The sequence below is a fragment of the Uranotaenia lowii genome, chromosome 3 (genome assembly GCF_029784155.1).
Source record: "Uranotaenia lowii strain MFRU-FL chromosome 3, ASM2978415v1, whole genome shotgun sequence".
Lineage (NCBI taxonomy): Eukaryota > Metazoa > Arthropoda > Insecta > Diptera > Culicidae > Uranotaenia > Uranotaenia lowii.
The window spans coordinates 70994481-71019800 of NC_073693.1; the positions used below are offsets into that span (position 1 = coordinate 70994481).

A 25320-nucleotide genomic window follows, 5' to 3' on the forward strand; every position below is an offset into this window, starting at 1 on the left:
GTGTATTTATAATCTTCGGAACAATATATAGAATAAGGTTGCCATATTTTTTTCAGTACGTATCCGACCCGGACAAATCAAAACTGGTATAATCCGGGCATTTGATTTTAAAATTGTGGACCAAAAATCCGGGAAATATCCAGGCACATTTTGTCAAAACCCGAAAATAACTCAACAAAAATAAAGGCCGATTTTAAATCGCATTTAAAGCGAAAAAACCTCTCATGATTATTTTTATAAAATTTGCTCAAAAAAAATTTTTCTAGGACAAAAATATAAAAAAATATACAACACAATTTGTATTTTTTTTGTTTGATTTGCCAAATAAAGTGAATAATCCTGGCAAAATTGTTAATCTTAAGTTGTCCATGTCATTAATTCAGTCTGTAAAGCCTAAATCGGCTAAGACGGTGTATGTCTTTTAAAAAATCCGGGCATTTTCCAATGAAACTGGACTGTTCCCAAATCTTGTATATTAAAAATCCGGGCAAACCCAGATAAAATCGGGCAATCTGGATACCTTAGTCTACCAGAAGATCCCCTGCCAAATTCCATCTCATTTGTTTAACATTTACGGCTCGCTGAACGTGGTTCAACGACCCTTGCTCAATTTTTCTAGTAATACTGCAAAATTCACTTTTTTAGCTCTAACTTTTATTTACATGCATCGATTGATCTACAAATCTTCTTCTAGACATAAATTCGCATACGATAATAAAGTTATTGAGGTTAGAAAAGAGACATGTCAAACTCATTGTGCATTTTTACACGAATGTTTTTGACCGCCAATTTGAATGTTCCTGTTACCTGCCGAAAAGGTCACTAGCCTATTCGCATTTTCTTGCAGCTTATAGCAATTACCTTCTTCCATAGTAAATTCACAGATGATAAACGGCCGATTTTTTCGAAAAACGAAGATCTCGACGATTCATGCCATTTTTAAGTCATTCAACATTAAAATCAACAATAAAATTAAGATTTTTGACAAAAAATGTCCTAGTTAACACCAGATTTCGACGTTTTATGCATTTTCAAGTCATTAGGCATGAAAATTGAAATTTCAATTTTTCGATTTCTTTTGGTTCCCCCTTTGGTGATTTCTGAGGATAAAAATCGGAAGCGAAAAAAAGGTTACCAAATTTTAACAATCTTTCAATCATTGCTTAAAACCCATTTCAATCATTAGTCCAAAGATTATGTTGATGACTTTCTCCATACCAATGACCGGGAAAGTCGACGCAGTAGCTGCAGCATCAGCGAAGATGTCTGAGAAACCATTCAAATCTAGTTCCTCTTCTTCAATCAATTCGCAATCCAAATCCTCTTACCAGGTTAGAACAGCCAAGCATTCCTGTTCACGTTTTGCCAAAATTTTAGTGGGGCGGACTTTCTTTAGTGTTGCAGTGGAAGTGTTCTTGTAAACTTTTTTATGCTCATAAAGTTTACGTAATTTTATTGAATTTAGGAGAAAATTATTTGTTATTGTTTTGCCTTTTTTTATGTGATGTCACGTTCAAGCTGACTCCCACCTCTCCCCATGTCACAAATTGTCACAAAAATCGAAACCCCCTCTCCCCCCTAACGCGTGACATCATTTATGGACGGCCCCTAAGGGGGACCCAAAGAAAATAGGAAAAATCAAAATTTTAATTTTAATGCCTAATGACATAGAGAAAGACATTAAACGTCGAGATCTGATGTTATCTTAAAAGAAAAATTTGCCTACAATGCATTTTCCGGGACTTAGTCGGTTTTCCGAAAAGGGGCGATTTTCCGAAAAAAGTCCCAGAAAGTCCAAATTTGGCCAAAATTTTATTTTCTAGATAACATCAGATCTCGAAGTTTCATGCATTTCTAAGTCATTTGGCAGCAAAATTAAAATTTCGATTTTTCCTATTTTTTGGTCCCCTCTTAGGTGATTTTGTTCGGTTTTCGAAATTCGATAGAAATTCAAAATGACTCATTTGTGCCACCCTAATATTCAGTTATCGAAAACAAAGAAAAAATCTTTCGGGTTAAATATTATTGGAAACTTTCGCTCTCTGATTTCATCTTTTGTTGCTGTTTCGTTGAACAAAGTTTAACCATCGAAAGCTCCGGTGATTTCGAATACACAAAAACTGAAATAAAGTCAGTTAGCCTTAATAACAAACTAGAAAAACAGCGACAATTAGCATTTATTATTAAAATTGATACTGTTCTTATGAATTTCTAACGAGAAAGTTTTCATTCGATAGTAGCATTCAACCCTCCCCTACTCAACTCGACGACGAAACACAAAAGTTGACAATAATCCTCCGGACATTAGCGAAACTGTTTTTTTTTATTTTCATTTTTTGGTTGGCCTCTTCTTCTGAACGAAAAAAAAACGCAAAAACACAAAGCAATGCCATTTTCAATTAAAATACCGATTAGTAAAGTATTTCATCTCAACCATATTGCTGCATGATTGTGTATGTGGATGAACAGGAAAATTACGACATTTTTTTTATTTCGATAAAATGTTATGACTTTAGGTTTGCGGAAGCTGAATCAGATCGATGCCTTTTTAAGTTGAAAAAATATATTTCCCCATCGAATCACAAATAATCTTACAAGTTACCAGGATTGAAATGGATTTTTCAACTGAATGCATAGGTAAACCAACTTCGCAAAACGTGCAAACTACAATTTTCATCGGATTTATGAAACCGAGAGAGCTCATTTGTTGTAACAAGGTACTTACCAGGTAATGAAAATGATAAATACACACGGAGAGGGAAAAGATTTTCCCCTCAAACATATCCAAACACACACCTGTCCTCCCAAAAGGTGCGAACGTAAGTCGATTATGTTTTGTTTTATTTAGAATTTACGATGTACTCCACCACTACCCAGGGCTGATGATGGGCAAAAAAGGGGTGTGGAAAGAAAGACAATTAAGTAAGAAACAACGAACGGCGTGGGACTAACTGAAATGAGATTTGCTTGCAGAGTAAAAAAAAGCGGGAACCCGACTCAACCACTACAACAACAGTAAGTACGGTACGAGAACGAGCAGAGACAATAATAACTACAGAAACAGCAACAGCTACTGGCAACAAGAGAGCGTGGTTGACAACTAATTTCATTAATCTGCGGTTGCACAAGGTTTGCTGGATTTGGCTCATTACAAACCGCTGCCATTTTTTTCTCGCTCTACGTCTAGAGGAATGAATAAAGACATAGTTGAAAATAGTTGTGTATTTAAATTTTATAAGACAGATATCGATAGTAGGAGAATTTTTGGGAAGTAAGATGCTACAAAATATGTGTAACCGATGAAGGTGTAAGAAAAAAAACCAAAAAAAAAAAATACTTCATTTGTTAACTTGAAAGCCCAGCCTAAAAAAAGAAGTGGGTGCTAAATGTTCAAACAGCTATAACTTGCCAACCACTGATCCTAATTTTACAAACTTGGCTTAGTTTACTTACATGAAGTGTCTAGTTTTAGTTTGTAAAACTTAATATTTTACTACAAGTTCAAAGGATTTTGAGATGCCTATTAGAATGTCAAGACATATTTTACCTTCCTATTTGTAAAAAAATTGTAAAAAAATGGTAAAAATAGCTGGATATGCCTTCGAATTTTTATCGTGTTATTACTTTTGAATTTTCAATGGTTAGTGTATTTGAACAAAAAATCGTGCAAATGAAATAGCTTTGAAGAAAAAATGACTATCGATTTTTATCTCCACCCGACTAATGTACATCACATGTACATACATTTTACCATCGTAATCTTTTTCAATTGTCGAGATACACGCATAAAGCTTAGTTCTTTTAGAAATGGGACACTTTCATTTGCTGATAGCTCATTAACGAGGGTTCGGACATTCAAAATTTTGACAGCATTTTTTTGCCTGTGAAAAGTACAAGTCAAACTGTTTTTTCAAAATTTAAAATTTACGCGATTTTGAAATATTTACGATGCAAGAGAAAAAGAAAAAAATAATTTTGCACAGTTTCCTTAAAAAACTATCATTATCAAATTGATAGCTGACTTAACCGTTGATTATTCAAAGAATTATAGTGTAAAGTAGTGGAAAAGTATGCAAACACTGTCAAAAATCTCCACTAAGTTCAAATCAAGCCTTGAAGTGAAGCATATAATCGACAACTACGGTTAAGGGTCATCAGGGAAGTCAAGTTTCATACCAGAATTTTTAATTTTTAATTAGCAAAAAACTAAGTGTAGATCGCTGATATGTCCAGCAATTTTTTTCTCCGAGAAGCTGAAATTATTGCCTCGATATGAGTCATGCAAACCTAACCGCAAACAACAAATTTTTGCTAGTTCCAGAGCTCATAAGTTGTAAAGCCGGCATCGAGGCTATGAGACAGATGATTTCTGATGGACGACAAAACTTATGAAAACCCCTATATCAAACAAATTCTAGCGTTTGAATCCTTTAACATGTCTGCTCGTGATGAGGTCCCTAGCATATTAAAGTATGTATTTGCTGATTGTTTTGTATAAAATATATTGATTTGCCAAGATTCTGCTCCAGTGGAAAAAATAACAATTTTCAAACCGAAAACTTTGTTTTTTTTGCTGTTTTTAAAAGCCCAAAAAGATGAATCTTGTGTGTACCCTTCGCAATCTACGATCTGTACTAATCAATTAAACTTTAATATTAATCTCATGATGGATTTACTTCGTTATTGTCAAGTTTTACCAGCAGAAATTCCATTAAAAACGCTTTTAAGTGGCTCAAAAATAATCAAGTTTTGTTAGTTTCGAAACAGCTGTATCCGCTAAATTGCCCTCAGTTTCTTTTAAAAGAGAAGTATTGGACCAAAAAGTAGTAGAAATTAAAGGAGGAGGATGCAGCCACCTAGCTTACAGGTTGGACGGAGTAAAAGTTGAAAAAACTGAACAATATTATGACTGAAAAAAGTGTGCGCTGGCCGATGGGAGGTACCAATAATAAAGTAGAAATATTTCTTACAAAAAACGGAAAATGATTTTTTTTTAATTTTTTCATGAATAATTATAAGATTACCTTTATTTCCTTCATAGAAAGTATTTCGATCAAGCGAATGGCTTTTGAGATACATGCATTCGTAACTGTCCCATTTCTAAAAGAACTAAGCTTTAATTATAGGTATTTGTAATATTTTGTAAAAGGTTTTCTCTTATTTAAAAAATATCAAAACGCGCGAGCAGAGACCGAACCTGCTTGGTGGGCTGGCGGTTTAGAGGAAAAAAACTGTTCAAGAGAGCGCGATAGGCAGGGTTGCCAACATTTTTTTTCCTAAATTCAGTTAGCCTTGAGAAGGAAAATCAGGCAAAATTAGGCTAACATTAAATAGTCAAACTGATGACCTTTTTTTTCTTTCTTACACACAGGATTAGTTATTGATCATGGTGAAATCACCAATAATGACTTTGAGACCTTATTTAATAGGTATCTATTGATTCAACTCGATGATTTATCAAGCTTTTAGTACGTACATCAGTTTGTGCATGGATGTTTGTTCATGTCTTTTCGAAACTGGACTGGGCTAACCAATTTTAACTATAAACATTCTAAAACATAACTATATATATATTCTATACATTTTCAACGCCAGATACCATTGTGGAAGTATCGAAGGCACTACGATCTTTGCTTAATTCCCTGCTTTACATCCATCGTCGTAGAACTCCTCGCTTTTAAATTTCTTATTAAAGCATGGATCACTACAAATCTGGACGCATTAAAACGGGTCTATCTCGGAGCTATGTAAACGAAATAAAAATGTTTTGTACTTGAAATGTAGGGTTTTTATTGCACTTTGAAGGAAAAATAATAAAAAAATTATTCCGATGTTGTTTTGATGAATTTTGCGAACTTTTGGTTGAGTATCACTCATTATAGTTTGAACACCCTATTCGCTGACCTCAGCGGCCATTTTGTTCCACAATCTCTTCATCTCTGTTGCTCCCCGAGTCGTCCTACCATTCTTCTTCATCTTCTGCTTGACAATTGCCCAAAATTTTTCGATAGGGCGGAATTGAGGGCAGTTGGGTGGGTTGATGTCCTTTTCGACGAAATATACCCGTTGGCCCAATACCACTGTAGAACCTCCTAGCTGTAGTGGCAGCTTGCCATATCTGGCGAAAACTTAACTAGTGCTTTGTGAGATCTAATGTACGAAAAAAAAGTTTTTCAGGCATTCCTCCTTGTAAATTTCGGAGTCCATGGTCTTGTTTTTCACAAAAACCGTAATTTTTCGTCCGCAGCTGCAAATACCTTGCCAGATCAAACACTTTCTTGCAAACTTATCAGCAAAAACGAATTTGAAGTTGCCGGGGACATCACCATGACCAGTGCAGTGCACCACTGCAGTGGCTTTACATAATTTTTGGCCAGAAAGCTGCCCAAAATCCATCTTCACGTACGTTTCGTCATCCATGAGGATGCATCCGTCGAACTTCGTTGGAATCTTCTTGTATAACTTGCGGGCACGTCCTTTGGCTACTAAATTCTGCTTCAATGTCCGGTTTGGTTGCTTACTGGTCCGATAGGATCGTATTCCTTCGCGTAGACGAATTCTGCTGACGGTGCACCGGTCGGCGTTGAATTTCTTGGCAATGTCATAGTCCGACTACCCTGTGTTTTCCTTGATCGTTCTCAACACCTTCAAATGCAGTTTCTGATTCTTAGGTCCACTATAACGCTTGGTATGAACCTGCCGATCTATAGTACGCATCTCACGGAAACGTTTGAGAACGCTACATACGGTTGATTTGACAATTTTTAACGATTTCGCGATTTTTGAACCCGACCACGTCGGGTTTTTGACGTGGGTGTTCAAAATTGATTTTCATCTCGCGGCTTCCATCACGTGTAACTTTTTTGAAACAAAACGAATCGTAATGAAATTTTCAGCACTGGTAGAAGAAACATTCCTCTACAAAGTGCTGCCAAAACATTCCAGATCCGACAACTAGGAGCACTAGGGTAAAATAAATAGTGCGTCCAGATTTGTAGTGATCCATGCTTTAGAGCCATTTTCTATCATTTTATCACGAAAATTCTGAATTTTTGCAGTTTTGTAAAAAATGTCATGTCAAAACTCGAAAGTCTGGAGAAAAAGTCAAAAGTCTGGAAACATTTCAAAATTGTTTGACGAAAGTTAAAAAAATCTGGACGATCCAGACAAAATCTGCAAGGTTGACATCGCTGATCACGCCCCATCGACTCGGGATTTTAGCCAAACGCGCACATGGTCTTCATTTGACCGTAAGTAGCGGCAAACCCAAAGCAAAGTACCATGTGCGAGCTCGACAAAATCCCGAGTCGATGGGTGGTGATAGCAGGTTTGCCAACATTTCAGGAACGAGTGAAAAAAATATCAAGATACATCAGAGTAACAGATATGTCTGTCAAAATGAGGACCTTTTTTTGTCGTCGCTCCACGTTTTGACCTCCTTCAGTGGTATCTTATGCAGTTCAATACCACCTGTTTCCATCACATTCACAAAAATCAGGGAGAATCAGGCTAATTTTCAAAAATCAGGGAAAAAATATGGCTTATCAGTTTGTTAGGCTGAGCTTCTAAAAATCAGGCAAATCCTGAAAAATCAGCCACATTGGCATTTCTGGCTATAGGGGCTGGCAGTTCGCTCAAATACCGTGCTTTTTGTTGTAGGAGAGCAACCAACTTTGTTTGTCGCTCGTTGTTTTCTCTGAAGCTTTCGGTTTGCCATCACCGTATGCAAGCTGCCTGTGCATTTTTTTTATTGTTTGGAAATTGATATAAGATGCTACAAATGTTCGAAAACCGATGTAAATTACACATCATTGCATTTCTTGAAATTTGTAGTTTACGCTGGTATATCTCTTGTAAGAGTTTCAAAGTAATCTAATGAAATACGATCGTGCGAAAAAACACATAAGAGTTTTTAATCGCCAAATTTACAAATAATTCTAAAGTCTTCTTATTTATACAAAATGTTAAACTCATCCGAGAAATCAATTTTTGTTTGAATATGAAAACTGAAGAATCCACATTTCGGAGAAGACTCACAGTCTGGAGAGACTGCAGTCGACTGGCTGCCAAATGCGAAGAAACGGCTGAAGCAGTGCCAGCAGATTTATTACCGGCAAGGCAGCCGGAGCAGCTTGAAAGTAGTTTCTTGCGCATGTGAGGAGCCTTCAGAAGCAGGCATAGCTTAGCAAGTGGCACCCTCAAGCGACCGACATTCTGAAGGAAGATGTCAACCCTGCCGGCAGGTGGAGTTCGCAAGAAATCCTTCCACGAACCTCGTAGGTCGTCAATACCCCCGAACAACAAGGAACTAGGTCCTGGGTCCATGGGTGCAATCGGTCGACTGTAGATACTATGGAACCCTACGCCATTAAGTCCGCCGGGGGCCTCTGGTCATAATTCGCATCCGAACCTGAAACTAAGACTTTACCCGTGATGAGAGACCAAGTCCACGTTTCTGCGCTCATCGGCTCACTCGTTTTCCAGTTAAACTCTAGCGTATATACCCTGCCTCTTATTACGATTCTAGACTAAGGATCTCTCCTCTGACGACTCGAGGTCCGGCCTTTACTTGTAACTCGATGCTTGCTTGGTTACCACAACTATCGTGTGGTCCGCCTCTATTCGAGTCCACTTGAGACCAGACCTCTCCTCTAAGCACTTGAAGTCTTGGCTACGCTTGTGATGGCTCGAGGCCCTTTCCTTTGCCCGTTCGTGTGCCGAATCGAGAACTTATCCAAAACTCGCACCTGTCACAGCACACGTCCAGGACGGTACTACTCAGATGATTACCGGCGAAGATGTCATCCTACACCGACTCGAGTGGCTCACCTGACGGCGACGTGAAGTCACTCTACCCGGGAGTATTCCGCGGCGTGAATACTCTTCTCCCTACGAGTTCGACTGCGGAGAAGGTATAGTCTTATCCCCGCAGCTTCCGTCGTAAGGGGCCCAATCTACTCAGATACTCCGCGACGATGGAGGTATCCTACACTAGCTTATCCTAGAATCGCGCCTGTCACATAATTTCCACCTACGCAGCTCGAGTGGCTCACCCAACGGCGACGTGAAGCCACTCTACCCGAGAGAATTCCATGATGATTACTCTTCCCCCTATGAGTTCACCTGCGGAGAAGGTGTTGTCTTATTTCCGCAGCCTCTACTCGGATACTCCGCGACGTTAACGGTGGAGATACCCTACATACGTATGCGACGTTCCTAACAGTTCGGCATACGCAGAAGGTAAAGTATTATGCTCGGTTCTGATTCTACTCAGATGCTCCCCGACTCACCCTACACCGGTCGCGGATTGGTGCCGGTTCTAACTCCTCTGCAGGGTAGTCATGATCCGGGTGAACCCATCGCTGACCACGCACCAAATATTGGCATCCTTGAGTATCCTCCGCACGATGATGTCGGCTGTCGTGTCGGGTACGTACCCCTAGTGCGTACCCCTTCGAAATTTGGACAGTTGGACACTACGTGCTCCGGCGCCTCAACTATGTCATCGCAGGTTGAGTGGCGGGGCCACGTGTCCGAACCGGTGGAGGTACTGCATCAGGCATCCAATATCCGACGTTAAGGATCAAGCGATGCGTCCACCCGGTTACTTTCCGAGCTGTCCCACAGCTGTTGCCATTTGGTCATCGAGGCCTTTCTGGCATGTTTCCGCACGTCGGGCATGTGTCTATGCTCGTAGCAGAAGATATCTTCCTCTAACAAGAACGTGATGGACACGATCCCCGCTTCCTCATCAGCCGTTACCGAGGATACTGTCCGGTATCCGCTGATAACCCGCAGGTTCATCAGCAGCTGCACGCTGCAGAGCTTTTGCAGATTACCCAGCCTGCTTAAGGCTGCCGCTCCGTACCACAGAATGGACGAGGTCACGCTCGCCAGGACCCTTCGTTCAGATTCGATTGCGCACGGTCCAGCTGCAATCGTCCCTGTTTGTGCTGATACCAGGTTTGTGATTATCTCGGTCTTGTGGTGAGCCAGGCGCAAACTCTTAAAGTCTCCCCGTGGGGAGACGCAGTCTCAGCAGTTCGTCGTAGACGATGTTCCACAATACCGGGCCAAGTATCGATCCCTGTGGAAACCCTGCCGAGAATCTCACTGTTTCTAAACCCTCGCTGGTCATAATCTGCAGTTGGCGGTTGCGGATATCACACTCCAACATCCTACAGATATATGCCGGGATCCTCATACGAATGAGTGACGATGCAATCGCTGCCCAACTTATGCTGTTGAAGGAGTTCCTCACGTCAAGAGTGACCACGGACAACTGCACAAAACAGTCCTTCTCACCTCTTTCTCTGCCTGGCTTCGTCTGCTCCTTCGATGACTGATCGAACTACCGTGCTACGGCTGGCCTTTCCGAAAACCAAACTGTTAATCGGAAACAGATTTCGGTCTAGTTGAAATCGAGAGATGACTGGTCAAAAGGGAAAAATATCATCTGCGAATTGTTGAAAGCCCTTAACTAAAAGAAGACTTGGAATACGGCCGAGTGCTTAATTTATCTTATGGAAATGGGTATTTTTACTTCAAAACGGACTGTGACTACTAGTGAATTACGCGCTCGTTGTTGTAATGTAGATTCACCAGTGAGACGCCAAAACGCCCTTCCTTTAAAGTTAATTGGATAAAAGATCTATATGAGACACAGGACAAAATAGACAACTCACAACTCCTCACAACGGCAAAAGTTTGTATGGCTTAAAAAGTTAGGAGATAGTGAAACCCTCACCAACACACACATTTATAAAGCGAATTGTTCAGCCGGGTTACACCTAGCGAATTTTAAACATGCTGGCATGGTTGATGGCTAACTCAGCCCTCACAACTTCAGATCCAAATTGCTTTTCCATGGCTTAGACAGGTCCCTGCAACGATACAGGATTTGTCTATGTATCGTGTGACCAACATCTATTTGCAAAATGTTATTAAATCTCTTTTTTAAGATTTTTTTCCTCAGATTTAATCTTTTTTCACCTTGAGAGCATAGGAGATGAAAGCTCAAATCTGAAGACAAAAGCTTGAATCTGAAGAAAAAAGCTTAAATCTGAGAGATGTGCTTCACACGGATTGTATATCGTTGCCGGGACCTGGGCTTAGAGTGGCTCCAAATTTAGAACATATATTGCACGTAGATGAGTCAGATGATCTGTGGAAAAACAATCTCGCTTTCTCCTACATTATGTAGTGAGTAGTAAATAAAAGCTTCTTCTCAGAAACTTACAAATTCATTTAATTGCCCGCATAGTCGAAAACCATACTTTGAATCTTTCGGATTATTCGGCTCTGATGACATTAATATTGACGATTTCTTTTGGGTCTCTACTAAATGTGCCGTTGCTAAAATCGATTTAAAATAGTTTGTAAAAGATACGACTAATCTTTTTAAAAACTAATTGAGAAATTTAGCAACGCGACAAGAAGATAAAAAATTATTTCTGAAAGATAGAATAAATGATCAAGAAATAAAAATGATTATTTTTGCAACGCGCCCCAATTTTTTCTGCTGTCATTGCACGTGGCCGATTTTTTTTCTGAAAAAAATTGATCTCCCGGCACAGTTAACGCAAGTTTTACTGTTTCAAGCCGGTCCGGTAGGCAACAGCACAGTTCCAATGTTGCGAAGGTTAGTACCTTTATTGTCCATTTTACAATTATGTATGGGAGAGTGGGGAATCATGGGCCACTTTTTTTCGTTGTTCCATAACTTCTTTATTATAAAAGATAAAATGAAAATAAAAAATGGTATGGTTTTCTACATTTTCAAGGTATCATGAGGTATTTTTTCATAATTTTTAATTAGTTATTTTACCCTAATTCTGACTGTTTGAAAAAAAGCAAAATTTTTTTGATTTTGAAAAATGGTGGGGAATCGTGGGCCACCAAATCCAAATTGACCAAATAACATGCAAAGTTTATGAGTTGACCCAAAACTGTGATTTCTTAATTCATTTTGTTATTTTAAAGTAATTTCAGATGAGGAAATAAAAAAGAGAGCTGTGTATGATCGCATAGATTCCAAAATCTGGCTCGCGAACGTTTTGGCAAAATTTTTATATATGATGGACAAAATATTTTTCATAACTCTTCATTTGGCATGTGAAAACTTTACAGATAGGATAAGCGTATTTTAAGTTCTGAATGTTTATAAAAACATAAAAATATAGATGATTCAAGATGTGTGGCCCACGATTCCCCACAAGCTATGATTTGCAAATTGGTTTCGTTTTTCGTGACTTATTGATGTTTCATCAAAAATTCTTTTTCCACGTGAAAGATCATGACAAAACTAAGATCATAAGCGTATAAGGATATTTTTGTTATGCACTTTAGATTCCCCACCGATGAAATTAGCGGGTGTTTTTTTAATTATGTAAGTAAATTTTTCTAACTTTTTTTTAGCTTGATAAATAAAAGAAGCATATGATGCGTATTTCAGTCAACAACATATAGAGATATATGCTCACACAAAGCGACGACGATGACAGTTGGTTTGAGATTTTTATCTCAATACACAAGTGAGATATTAAAAGTGGCCCACGTTTCCCCATGGCTCACGATACTCCACTTTCCCCTACATTTTTCGGATTGAATTTTGTTAATTACAGGAGCCGACGGGAAAAAATCGGGCGGTTTCTTGGCAAGACCATGGTGAGAAAAAAACACCGGAGGAGTTACCACAGTACCAAAAACGACAGATCACAGCCAGCGGTAAAGGTTCGATCATGATTTTCAAGGATATTGTGCCGATGCAGCTAGAATGTGAGGTGGCCAACAGCACAAATACTTTACTGATGGATCTTTCTATTTGTTCTGTCTCATCATTATAATCTCAGCAGCTCAACATCAGCAACAGTAATCGTTTTAGAAAAGTTTCTTCTGTGCTTTTTATATTATGTAAATCTTGGATTGTGTATGTGTTTTAGGAATAATGTAAGGTATCGGTGAAATAAACGATTTTGGAAGAAATTTTCATTTATTTTTTTTATCATTTTACCAATATCAGACGATAAGCTGAAGCATCATCCCTTTATGAGATAACACATATGATCCCAACTGGCTCAATGAATTTGAATCGTTATTGAATTGTAACTCTACTTAATGACCCGTTGGGTGTATCGTAAAGTGTGTCCAAACGATTCCAAAAACAATTTGTATAATCGTCCATGAATAATCTGACTACTATTAAGGTAATCTTTTCAGTGTCTCGGTAAAAAGATCACAGGAACGGTCACTTTATGATACCGATTTATGTGGGTGATCGTATAAATTTGTTCAATTGAAGAATCATCTTTAAGATGTTTTAAGGGTTGGGCTGTCGATTATATGATTTAACGTTCCAAAGCCGTCCGCAAAATATCCGTTTCGGGGAAATTTGAATTGTTGTTTGATTTTGTTCTCCTGGCTGTAAATGTTAACCGATTTTAATGATATTATATTCATTGAGTAGGTAATTTAGTCTTCTTACTCAACATTCCAAAATAAAGTCGAAAACTATTACCAGGTTATCAGAAACTGGTTCAGAAAGTAAAAAGTCCGGAAAATCAATTTTATTTTTAAAATACTCATAACTCTTGATAGCTTCTCTGTATGTATTTAAGTGTTTCTTTGATGTTTGAAATCGTGAAGAATCCATCTATCCGACAATGTATAGATATGTTGGGGTCCAATGAAAGTTTTGACCGTTATCTCAGATCTTCTGGTAGAAAAAAATCTTTCTTTAAAAAAACGACATTTGGTTTTGGCTTCGCTCAGCTGTATTTCACTTACCAATGAATCGATCTTCAAAACTCAAATTTTAATTTCTTGTCGTTAATTTGATCATTATTTTCATAGAACATACTTGGTTTGTCAAAATTCCCAGTTCTTCAGTATGTTGGAATGATGATAAAGAGATTTGAAATGTGCGCTTCGGGTCATATTGACCCGAACAGCTTTGGAGGGTTAAGGATGACAAACTTGGTCTTGTTTGGGTCAAACGAAAGAATTCATTGTAGTATAATCAAAGAGTAATTCCTAAAAAAGAGGTTTTTAAATTCGTTACACTGAATCCAATACATCTTGAAACACAATTGCATTTACAAACTACCTTTACCAGGTTTTCAGGATGAGGTTTTTCTTACGGCGTGTTCGTAAACTGATTTGTTTGGGTGATGCATCGATTTGTTTGGTAGATGTCAAATCACCTTCCAATGCTTTTGCATACAGTTTGTTCATCACTTCGAAAAAATCACTTCGATAGAACAAATAAATTTACGAACACGCCGTTAACTTCTACTAAACCTCAAATTTCTTCGAAGGGCACTTGTGCAATTCCAACATGTAACTTTCACATTAACGATTTCTTTGGCGAACTTTTAACACTTAAACTGTATTTGATTGTAAATTTTTGTTATTTTTCTATCAAATTATATTAAATTTGCGGGGCCGGAAAAAAACGCGTGTTGACGGTTTGACACACGCCTACTCTCCGTGTTTTCAGTTCGTTATAAGTTGTGAAAAAAGTAAGTACAAAATATACAGAGAGTGCCTCAAGGAGACAGCCTTAAGGAATTTCAGAAGAAATTCAATCTAAACAAATTGTTGAATCTCAAAATCGATGGTCACCCTGGATCGAACGTCAGAGTCGTCAATGGGTTACCCTTTGTATTGTATCCATATTTTGATGAGTGCTTATTGTTGCCAGTTTTCTAGCCTTTTCCCCTTAAACTTCTGTATTTACGCGGGAAAAGTTGTAGTGAATAATGAAGATTAAATAAACGTTCTCTTTTTAAGTCTACCGAAAACAAGACGAGTTGTCTTTCATTAAAACCCCGAAATCTCATCCTTGAAAAGGTCTGAAAATTAACCCCTTTTTTTTCATCCAATTGCCGAACATTGAAATGTCAATACCGCTGATTCCATGAGTTTCTGAAGCAGCATTTATGTAATTAATGATATTCCCAATGTCACGAATCGTCGTTTTCGAGTTATTAACCTTTAAAAAAATCAACGCTATTACCGAAGTAATGGCGCTGATCCATCCCATACAATTGAAATGAAAATTTTCGTAAACACAACCACTAATTTCATTTGAATCTCTTTCATCACCCGCTGTGACCGTTTCGAACCGTTTAATCCAACGGAAAACAAACAGAAAAACTGGTAAACTCCCCGGGACAGTTAACGGGCGACGACACATCCCCCCTCTCTTCTGATCCTGGGGGAGAAGAGGAACCAATTTTGCCACTCTCATCATTTTTCCGCACCATTTTCATCTCACCACTGCGTGACATTTTCCACAAACAAACAAACCGAACCGACCAACTGAACCAACCCGGTCAGGCCAAAGTCGTCGTCCAGGGTTGTTTGATTCTCTGGACCTCATAATCTGCTGACATTTGCTGCTACAGGCCCCGTCTGTGTCTGTATTCGTCTTATGGTTGTCGTTTTCTGGTAATCCGACAACGCCGAGGACGACTTTTTGGGGAGGAAAGACGCGACCAACTGCTCATTTTTTTTTTGCTTCGGCACCACACCCTCCTGTCAACCTCAACACAGCATCGTTGTTGAGCTTTTAATCCGATAACCGTAGGAATCCTTTTTGTCGCAGTCATTTTGCCTAACCGAGGACGCGAGATGGTCTCTCACAGTCGGAATTAATTCGGTGGGTGTTTGTGATCTCTCATTTCTCGTATCAGATGAGATGCTGGCCTGGCTGCTGGCACAAAAGGGAATCGGATGAAAAATTAAGCTCCTGCGATCTTCTTTGCACACTGCTGATTCCATGATAACCAGAGCTCCCAAAAGGTTGTAAGTTCTGGGAATTTTCTTTGAAAACTGGGATATAGGGCAAACACGTGTCTTATGAGAAAGCTGTTTCTTCCTGAGTCCTTGAATTTCTAGCATATCTGGAATTACGAAAGCTTCAAAAAGTGCACGCATCAAAATTCCAATGTATTACAAAGCTGCCAAAATAAAGTTCATTGTGTAACGTTTGCTAGAGGCGACGAGTGACCAAAAAATGTGGCAAAACGTCCAGATGTGGAATGTCGAGGATAAACGACAAAAGTGTATTTTTCTGCTTCCTTGGTCGAAATTTGAACATACATGTATACAGTGGGAGGAACACGTCCGGTCCGACTCGGGCACACATGTTTACGGGTATGTATAACGTTCCGGGGGTGTTTATACCTAAGTATACACATAAACAAAAATAAACAACAACAGCGCAAAACCCGGCTATAACCCCTAAGCGACACTAGCGAAAGGATACACCCGGGAAAGCTTACAATTCACCCCCACCGTGCCGTCCGGTGTTGGTTGGGCCGAAAGTCCGAAGATAGCGGGCCAAAATAAATAAATTATCCGTAACCTACATTTACGAGAGGCGACTTTTTCCCGGTTCCCCGGTATTCCAGTTTAACCAAATTTCCCTTTTTCGCACAGGAATGGCTATTATAGCTTCTGGAATAGATGACGTTTCATATATGGACTGCTACTGACTTGCGGAAAGTGACGGGGAATCTGGAGGGAAGCGGGAATGTTATGTTTCGGTATTTCTTTTTTGTTGCTGCTCCTGTGTCGGTGGAGAAATTTTTTAATCGATTTTACATGGATCACGGAACGCGATTTCGTATGGGAGTGGAAGTCTGGCAGCTAGCAGCGTTTAGATTAGAGTTCTAGCTGTATTTCTATGGTTTATTTGTTGGTGTCCAATCAATTTGTAGTTGGTTTTTTTTTGTTTCGCTAATGGTTGGTAAAATATGAAACATTGATATATCGTCAAACGGTAACGGAACAGGGGTTTAGATTCGAATCGAATTGAATATGAGATATTGATCATCGAGAAACTGAAATGTTACTTTTATATTATTGTGCCTCTCAAAGAACATTGAATGTTAGATTAAAAAGAGTACAATAGTAATTTTGACTTCAGAAAAAGTAAGAATCATCGCATAGCAAATTCGTTCGACGATGAACCAATATTTTCGTGAATACTCGTAAAACGGTTTCAATAGATGAATTACATCGACACATTTATGTTTGCTGTTATAACACCGGAGGGGCATAATGGACATCCTAACATAACCACACATACAGAAACACAACATTTCTGGTGTTTGTCAGGTTAATATTGCATCTCGGAATGCAGTGATCAAGGCCACTTGCATGGTATTTTTGGACGATTTTTGTACTCCCTATTCACTATTACTAAATAAACAAGACTGAAGACAAAAACAAACGAAATGACAAGCCGACCCAATATTAATTTGTTCAGGTTTCGATTTTTTTAACATTACCTTGGAAATAAATAAGCGTTAGTTGCTCTACTTGGGACTCTTAAACTTCTCAGGGCGGAAGTATTCGATTTTGACGTAAACCCTCCAACACCTCAGAAATGTATACCCTTTTTTTGTTTCGATTAAAGTCGTTTTATCATCTTTATGGCATTTGCGACTCAACGTTGCAGTTCGCGTATTCGATGTTTACCCAGCAAACATGAAATCGTAATAGAAATGATAACTTAAGTCGATTACAAAGGTGTTGCGAATCGTAACTCCACCTGCATATTTTAAAGATCGTATAAAATGTCGTCTGAAGTCAGTTTAAATCGGATATGATAGAAAGTCCGGCTTGTTTGTAAGTTTTGAAATGATTTTACTCAAGTGAGAAAATCATCGTCATGTTCTCTCTGTGGCCAGCAGTGCCTTCAGATGGCTTAAAATTAGATGGGAATTGACTAATATTGAACAATAAGAGAACTGAAAAAAATATAGGTCGATTCATGCACTGCCTGACCTCACTGTTTTTAACACCTCGCGATTCCTGTGTTGATTCCTTATTTTCCAATCCTGCACGCTGAGAAAGCAAACAAGTGGCTAGCGGGTTTCTATTTTCAAATTCCCGGTATTCCCGGTTTTTCTTAGTGAAATTTCAATTTTTTCGCGGTTTTAGAATGAATTGTTTAATACCTTTTACTAGATTTATTGATCGAAAAAATAGACATTTCAAGATACTTGTAAGCGAAAGTTTGTCAAAAATAATTTTTTTTAGTGAATAAATTGATAACTGCAAAAATTACCGTGAGACTAGTTGGGTTTCGTACCGATAATAAAGTATTTAATAGTTGAAATGTAAAAGGGTAAGAAAATAACTCCAGCATTCCATTTGTTCAACGAAAATTGTCACCTTCGTCTTAGTCTTTGACAAAAACTTTTTCCAACTTTGACGACTGGTTTTTTACGGAAAATTCTCTATTTTTATAATTTGAATTTTTTGGCCGTCATCTTGGAATCTTGAAGTACCGCATTGCATTATTTGAAATCACATTATGATAACATGAGGTAAGTCTAAGTTGACGTTCTGGATCTCAAATTCTATGGGAGATTTCAAAGTTTGTTCGGGGGAAATTAGTAAAGTTAAAGGTATTTTATTGAAAAAATTTATGAATTCTTCGAAAAATCAAGTTAGATTTGTTAAAATTGGACGCCAAAATAGAGATTTATTGTCATTATTTTATCCAATACTCTAAATGGAACGAAAAGCCCATAATGATGTCTTAAAATGAAAGCTGCAGCACCAAACGGGCTGATATATTTTGCGGAATATTTGATGATACAGGTGATACTTTTTATAGATTACTCATGTAGAAGTTTACTATGTTTTAATTCAAAGCTGGTAGAATTTCAATGCTTTTATTTGATTTCACTTGGGAAGTTATAAAGTTATAAATGTGCATTTGAAAAAGGGTTCATCAATCTCAAAAATCTAAAAAAATTCAATTTATGAAAATCGCCACAATGAACCAAATTAAACACAATTTTAAAAATTTAAAATAATTCAGAAAAATCAGTATTTATTTATTTTTATTTACATAGTATTCCGTCTTACGACATAACTTGCCGAACATAATTCCTAAAATTCACTCGGTTCATAGCAACCGTTCTCCAATTTCTCGGGCACCCCACGTTCGCCAGATCACGCTCCACTTGGTCTAACCACCTCGCTCGTTGCGCCCCCGCTTTTCTTGTTCCTACCGGATTCGTAGCGAACACCTGTTTTGCAGGACAGTCGTCCGGCATTCTCGCAACATGTCCCGCCCAGCGTATCTGGCCAGCCTTCTCCACCTTCTGGATACTGGGTTCGCCGTAGAGTCGCGCGAGCTCGTGGTTCATCCTTCGCCGCTTCGCTGGACTTGAAAAGTTGAACTTAAATTCTAAAATACCAACTTGGTATTGAGATTCTGATCCATAAATGTCTATACTACTTTCATAATTTTATTGCCAATTCGAACTTAGAGTTTAAATTTTGAATTCTTACCCATGCATGAATAGCATTACTATTGTTTTTTTTTTTTTTTTTTTAATTCTGAATATGGATATATGATTATTGAGTGTTATTTGAATAATTATTTCTGAAATCTTAGTACACTTAGGTTTTTTTACGCGGTTTTTTTTACACGGTATTTTTTTACGCGGCTTTTTTTACGCGGATTTCCGAATTAACGCGGTTTTTTTACGCGGATTTTCGAATTAACGCGTTTTTTCAGAGAAAATATTCTAAGACTCTTTCAAAGGAAAACACTTAGAATCTTTTTGTAGTTGGGAAAATCTTAGCTCTGAGACTAAGAACGTGATACATGAGATCTGAGACCTGAAACCTGAGACTTGAGACCTGAGACCTGAGACATGAGACCTGAGATTTGAGACCTGAAATATGAGACTCGAGATCTGAGACACGAGACATGAGACATGAGACCTGGGACAGGAGACGTGAGACCTGAGACATGAGACATAAGACCTAAGACATGAGACCTGAGACCTGAGACATGAGACCTGAGACATGAGACCTGAGACATGAGACATGAGACATGAGACCTAAGACATGAGACATGAGACCTGAGACATGAAACATGAGACATCAGACCTGAGACATTAGACCTGAGACATGAGACATGAGACATGAGGCATTAGACCTGAGAAATGAGACATGAGATCTGAGACATGATACCTGAGACATGGAACATGAGACATTAGACCTGAGACATGAGACCTGAGACATTAGACCTGAGACATGAGACATGAGACCTGAGACCTGAGACATGAGACATGAGACCTAAGACATGAGACCTGAGACATGAGACCTGAGACATTAGACCTGAGACATGAGACATGGGACCTGAGACATGAGACCTGAGACATGGAACATGAGACCTGAGACATTAGACCTGAGACATGGAACATGAGACCTTAGACATGAGACCTTAGACATGAGACCTTAGACATGAGACCTTAGACATGAGACATGAGACGATCTGAATTCCACACTGTCAAATAAGCCTCACTTTATTCTTCTATTCTATTAATCTAATCGATTTTGTTTTTTATCTTCAAAATAAACCATCGTTGTACGCAAATTTTTAAATAATCATGGTTCTTACGCGTTTTTTTAGTAACGTGCTTTTTTGCGCGAATTTTTTTTAATTAAAATGGATTTTTTACGTGAATTGCGGGGTTTTTTACGTGAATTATCGAATAACGAGGTTTTTTTACGCGGATTTTCGAATTAACGCTGTTTTTTACGCGGATTTTCGAATTAACGCGGTTTTTTTACGCGGATTTCGGAATTAACGCGGTTTTTTTTTACGCGGATTTTTTTACGTGGGACGAAATACCGTGTAAAAAAACCTCAGTGTACTGGGTACTGGTTAATAAATTAAGGATTTAGGTTACTAGTTTATTAGTTTTGGTTTTATTTCTATCCTAACATGAGTATGTTAGTATGTTTTTTGAAATTTAGTTTTGAGTCCGATTCCAAAACTTGAAACCTCAAACTTATACCAGAATCTTTTAAAACTCATCGTCATTTTCATTCCAACTTTTGAATGCATAATAAAAGTCCTAACACTGAGAACTAAATTCGACTTTTTGAATTCTAAATTCTGAATCAATAACGCTGAGCATGCAATTTTGATCATTTTTTTCTAAATTTCTATGTAAAAGCGAACATTGAAGAATGGAAACACGCATATACATTTCCCATTTCGTATTTTTATCAAAGAAATACAATTTACGTCTATGTCAAATTTTGAATAAAAATTTACTCTTGATTAAATTCAACCTTTTCTATACGTAGGATTTATATAGAAAAGTGATTTGCACTGCTTAAGGTTTTTTCCTGGTTTTGATTTAAAACTCCCGGTTATTCTCCGGTTCTCAGAAATTGAATGTCTCGGTTAAGAAATTGAATGTCTTTAGTATCAAATCAAGAAATCAATCATTTTGTTTGTTAATCCAGCTGAAAACAGAAATATTGGAATAAAAGGATTTAAACTTAAAAGTTAAACTATCCGACGATATTTAAATCACTTGAAAATATCATAGCGTTAAAATTTAGAATGTTCAGCCTTTTCTTTCAGTTTTTTTACCGGAGAATTTTTCTATATTCTTCTTTCCCTTAATAGTGTTTTTGTACAAATATGTGCATTTGTTTACAGCTTCCGTTTAAAATAACACAAGAAACTTCCGGACAACTATTTCGGAACATTCGAATTCTTTAGAAGCTTCCACATTTCGACATTCGATGGGATTTTTTGTTTCAAGTAGAAGCGCTGCCCCACAATATTCAATGCAAAGTCAAAGGGTTGGTCCAGAACAAATGTGTTAAAAAAATGGTTTTAAAAACATGTTGAATTATTTTAATTTTTAAACTTTCTTTCCGATTTTTTTTTTAATTTTTTATCTGTCTGTTCATTCTCGTAGAGATAACCGTTAAGAAACCTAAAAATGCGCTAAATTTAGTTCACGAAATGAGACTTAGCTTTTTGCTGTCCTCAAACTGAGTTTTGAGTTAAATTTCTTGACCGTGCAGCTATACGAAAAATTTCGCCGCACACCACAAAAGGTAATTACGTCATTGTGAATCGACCCCATTGTCGATATCAACGATTTAAAAGCTATGAGAGCAAAACTTTGCGCTCTCTAGCATTCTTTTTCTATTTAGGTACAAATAAGGTGTCGGATAACGCGCAATTGGTGTAGTTTTCGTCGTTTAAGAAAGCAATGAAATTTATGTATGTAGATTGCCCGCACTTTGGTAGGTAAATGCTATTTTTTCTACTTTCATACGATCATTCTATAATGTATATGGAACGTATATTAAAACAGCATAAGAATAGCTACAAAAATGTTTGCTGGGTACTCTTGGACTCGAACTCGCGAAGATGGGATCAGGAGGCAACTTTGTTAACTGAGCCACAATTTTTACCCGTTACAGTTCGTTGCACGCAGGATATTTACATTTTTTTGAATTTTTTAAGATCATCACCACCAAAAATGTAAAAAAGTTGTGTAAAAACCGTACTTTTTGAATCAACGAAACGTCAAAAAAATTTTAGTCTCAGTAAATAAATTTTGAAAAATGGATTTTTTTGACGTAACTCATCACATTTTGACATCTTTGGATTCTCAAAATTCGGAACAAAGAATTTTCGACAAATTTTCCCAGGTAGGTGTTTTTCGAACTTTTTGTCAATTTGCGATTTCTCAGATTTTCTAACACTTAAAATTAATTTTGCGTTTTTTGTGGTGATCATCTTAAAAAATTAAAAAAAAAATATCCTTGCGTGCAACGTATAGCTTTGAACTTCAGCTTTCTTGGAAACGCAGCAAATTTTTTTTTTAGCATTTTGAGCTGATTTACAGTTTTTTCCGGTTTTTTTTATTTTCTAGGCGAAATATTTATGAATTTCATTCAGTTTGGCATACAACTTGAAAAGCAATACCTTGGCCCAAAAAGTTTGATTCCCGTTTCAAATAAAGAATTTTCTTAAAAAAAAAGTTTGATCGATTGATATCTGCCAAACCCCTTTTCTTTACATTCTTGAAAAATTACCAATTTGCCAATTTCAATCAAGTAAAATCTCCTGATATTCAATCAAGTAAAATTTCCTGATGGTAATATATGAAAAAGGCGATCAAAACTTTAGTGTCTTCGAGACAAATGATCAACATTACAATGGCTATAAAATTAGCATTTTGAAAAATTGAGTAATCCACCTAGCAGTGAGTTAGAAAAACTAGCTTTCTCAATATCCATTTTAGAGCTTTTTGGTCTGAGAAAAGTTTTTAGCTGGTACCAACTCTAGCAACTTTGTCAAAGAAGTTATTATTGTATCAATAAACGCTTCATTATAATGACAATTTTTAAAACATTAAGAGGAGAAATCACCGTGAATTTGTTTTATGAAATGAATTTGCGGCTTTATCGGTGAGGGTTAAAGAGTTGAAATGAAAGACGGATAGAAGATCAGAAGAAAATTCTAAGGTGGTGAAAAGAGCGAAGAGCATTTGAAATAGAAGCTTGACCACATACTAAATTCTTTGTCCCACACCAATTAACTGTATTGAAGAAGTAGTACCCAATAGAGAAGGCACTACATTTTTCGATACAGTTAATTATGGATGGTTCGACCGCCATGTGAGTGTGCACATGTGCCGAACGGACAAAAAATTTAGCATGTGGTTGCTCTGTTAAGTCTTCTATTGTGCGATATCGTTCCATCGATGGCTAGGTAGATTTCTTATTTTCGTTTTGTGCGGATGTTCCAACTGGATTGAGTTGTCGCATACGGTCAACGGTCAGAAATCTTGGCCTAACTATTTTCGATTATCGGAACGATGTTTTGTAATTGATTTTTATAGCCGAATTATTTTTATTATTAAGAGGAGAAATCACCGTGAATTTGTTTTATGAAATGAATTTGCGGCTTTATCGGTGAGGGTTAAAGAGTTGAAATGAAAGACGGATAGAAGATCAGAAGAAAATTCTAAGGTGGTGAAAAGAGCGAAGAGCATTTGAAATAGAAGCTTGACCACATACTAAATTCTTTGTCCCACACCAATTAACTGTATTGAAGAAGTAGTACCCAATAGAGAAGGCACTACATTTTTCGATACAGTTAATTATGGATGGTTCGACCGCCATGTGAGTGTGCACATGTGCCGAACGGACAAAAAATTTAGCATGTGGTTGCTCTGTTAAGTCTTCTATTGTGCGATATCGTTCCATCGATGGCTAGGTAGATTTCTTATTTTCGTTTTGTGCGGATGTTCCAACTGGATTGAGTTGTCGCATACGGTCAACGGTCAGAAATCTTGGCCTAACTATTTTCGATTATCGGAACGATGTTTTGTAATTGATTTTTATAGCCGAATTATTTTTATTATTAAGAGGAGAAATCACCGTGAATTTGTTTTATGAAATGAATTTGCGGCTTTATCGGTGAGGGTTAAAGAGTTGAAATGAAAGACGGATAGAAGATCAGAAGAAAATTCTAAGGTGGTGAAAAGAGCGAAGAGCATTTGAAATAGAAGCTTGACCACATACTAAATTCTTTGTCCCACACCAATTAACTGTATTGAAGAAGTAGTACCCAATAGAGAAGGCACTACATTTTTCGATACAGTTAATTATGGATGGTTCGACCGCCATGTGAGTGTGCACATGTGCCGAACGGACAAAAAATTTAGCATGTGGTTGCTCTGTTAAGTCTTCTATTGTGCGATATCGTTCCATCGATGGCTAGGTAGATTTCTTATTTTCGTTTTGTGCGGATGTTCCAACTGGATTGAGTTGTCGCATACGGTCAACGGTCAGAAATCTTGGCCTAACTATTTTCGATTATCGGAACGATGTTTTGTAATTGATTTTTATAGCCGAATTATTTTTATTATTAAGAGGAGAAATCACCGTGAATTTGTTTTATGAAATGAATTTGCGGCTTTATCGGTGAGGGTTAAAGAGTTGAAATGAAAGACGGATAGAAGATCAGAAGAAAATTCTAAGGTGGTGAAAAGAGCGAAGAGCATTTGAAATAGAAGCTTGACCACATACTAAATTCTTTGTCCCACACCAATTAACTGTATTGAAGAAGTAGTACCCAATAGAGAAGGCACTACATTTTTCGATACAGTTAATTATGGATGGTTCGACCGCCATGTGAGTGTGCACATGTGCCGAACGGACAAAAAATTTAGCATGTGGTTGCTCTGTTAAGTCTTCTATTGTGCGATATCGTTCCATCGATGGCTAGGTAGATTTCTTATTTTCGTTTTGTGCGGATGTTCCAACTGGATTGAGTTGTCGCATACGGTCAACGGTCAGAAATCTTGGCCTAACTATTTTCGATTATCGGAACGATGTTTTGTAATTGATTTTTATAGCCGAATTATTTTTATTATTAAGAGGAGAAATCACCGTGAATTTGTTTTATGAAATGAATTTGCGGCTTTATCGGTGAGGGTTAGAGAGTTGAAATGAAAG

At 37.6% G+C, this 25320-nt stretch overlaps 1 protein-coding gene across 7 annotated transcripts in view; it reads right to left on the minus strand.

Moving 5' to 3' along the window:
• LOC129750613 (protein boule) overlaps positions 1 to 25320 on the minus strand; it is a 228862-nt gene that overhangs the window by 140892 nt on the left and 62650 nt on the right. The window contains exon 1 of one of the 7 annotated variants that reach the window (XM_055745583.1): positions 2726 to 2904. The exons of the other annotated variants lie outside the window; for them this stretch is intronic. The gene's annotated coding sequence lies outside the window, so the exon portion shown is untranslated. Of the gene's footprint in view, positions 1 to 2725; positions 2905 to 25320 lie in introns of those variants that run through there. 7 annotated transcript variants of the gene reach the window in all.